The sequence below is a fragment of the Emys orbicularis genome, chromosome 1 (assembly GCF_028017835.1).
Source record: "Emys orbicularis isolate rEmyOrb1 chromosome 1, rEmyOrb1.hap1, whole genome shotgun sequence".
Taxonomy (NCBI): domain Eukaryota; kingdom Metazoa; phylum Chordata; order Testudines; family Emydidae; genus Emys; species Emys orbicularis.
The window spans coordinates 328,556,505-328,558,815 of NC_088683.1; positions in this window are offsets into that span (position 1 = coordinate 328,556,505).

The window sequence follows — 2,311 nt, forward strand, 5'->3', positions numbered from 1 at the left end:
CAGAAGATTCTGTTTTTAGAGAACAAGAATAAACAATAATGGTGCCAAACCCAGGAGATATAAGATTGGGTATATCCACTCCACTTCCCCTCCCTATTGCAGTTACAGAGAAAATGTTCTTTCTTCAATCCATTAAATGCATAAATAAAAGTAATATTCTGTTTTGACTGGTACAGGGTCAAGGTCAAACCCCTGTTAGTCTAAGAAACCACCACTTTATACTCACACACTGACATATTTATAAACATATATATGTGTATATCTATATATATGTATATATATCCCCAGCTCTTAGCAAGCAGTAAGGTCTTCAGCCCATCCAACTGTAATAAGGAAAAAAATCCGTAGTTTCTCCATTTGGTTTAAGATAAGAATGACCATAGCAACTTAAATACCTAGGCGTTATAGGGATTTTTTTTAAGATGCACAGGCTACGTCAGGATTTATGGATTCTGACTCCAGAAAGGCATGCGCTGTTTTTACTCTATAACAGACTGCATACATCAGCATGAATCCTGCAAGGGGGCGGGGGAATCTCACGTTGTTGGCGGAGATAAATCCGAAAAAGAAAAAAAAGAAAAAAACTTTTGACGTCCAGATCTATTATCCAGAATTCTCAGGAGGCTCAGCAGATGTCCGCTGGTTTAGAATTATTGACGATCCACAAGCAAAGCAGAAACGTACAAGTGCTTGTGTCTTTCTTGGCTGGCTCGAAACAGGTGTTGCTTCTGCAGGGCTCCCTGTGAAATGTTGTACTCCAGCACTGAGCTGCAGCTCTTGACTGTGGATCTCCATCCAGCACGCAGAGTGGCGCAGGAAGAGGCATTGGGCTGGGTTTAAGGTAGTCCTGATTGCTACTGGGAGGATTCTCCGAGGTCCTAGCGCTCAGCTCTACCTGCTGCAATACAGATACGGCTCCAGCTCTATTCACTACTTAAAGTAGCTCTCTTACTGCTCTGCGGCAACGTATGCATGCACATAATTAAATAAATGCCCAGAAACTTTATGGTATAAATGAAACACGTGCTTAATGTGTAAAGCCACACTGCTGCTGGAAGCAGGATCTTTTTGGAGATCCCTGCAGAGTCAGGTCCACCATAGCATTGGATAAAAAGCATTATCATTGTAACTGGAAAACTACTCTGAAGGTGGATTCTGACATTCCCGGTGTTATTTGCGATAGGGGACTTAGAGGTCACTGACGGTCTGGAAATCAACCCCGCTCTTGCGAATGTAGATAGAAATACCAGCCTCTGTGTCAGAGCAAATCATTGCTGGTTACACTGACAATTGTATGTCAGGTACATTGGATGCCAGCCACCTGTCCCCATGAAGCACAGCGTGGAAATTCGATCGGTCACCTGGAAGTTTGTGAAACACTTTTATTGGAGCCCCATTATTCTCCAGCTTTACCACGTGGAAGTTTTCCTTCGCTGGAGCCTGACCCCCTTTCAGCGCTGTCGCACCACACAGCTCATGGGAGGTGAGGGGCGCTGGGGAGCCGCCGCAGCCAGGAGTAGTTCAACTCGCACCGGAGGGGGCACTTTTGGGACAGCTCTACCCTGCCTTTCTTTTCTGCTGTGATCTACGGTACTCACACGCTAGGGAGAGCCTGGCTCTTTGCTCGGAGGAAGCTGTAGACTCCTGCAGTTCAGAATCAGGATAAGAGCGTGGGATTATAAACGGCTTTTAAGGCTCGGGAGCATGAAGAGGAGAATCTGGACAGTGTCCCCGTGCTGCTTCCAAAGTCTCCTGCAGCAGCCGACTCCCTTAATGCTTCATAATGAAATCACTTTTCTGTGAACCGGACTCTTCGACGGGTTTCTGCGAGCAAACTACAGTCCAATGCAATTTTAAAGTAAACTACTCTGCCGCAAACCCAAATAGTTTACAAATCAGTATTGTCCTAGCAACAATAACGCAATGCACCGCAACAATCTGTTGGGGGGGGCGGGGGGCGGAAGGTTACTAGTAAATCTGGTGGGTTTTTATTTATTTGTCACCAGCCATATCACAGCAATGAGAAGGAAGTCGCCAGAAGGGTCTGTTGATTTGCCAGAAAGATTATTTTATATCAAGGTCGTGTCATTATATCAATGACATGACCCTCTGATGGGGCAGAGCCCAAAGAGGTTAGTGGTGGAGGCTGGAGACGGGTCTTTGAGAGGAAGAATTTTGCAAGCAGATGAAAAATAATATATTTGGTGGTTCTTTTATGTGGGTGGCTATCAAGGAGCTGGTGTGACCCATCTCACCTTTCCCAGCTACAACAGTTTGAAGAACAGAATGGACAATATTCAGTTTTGGACTA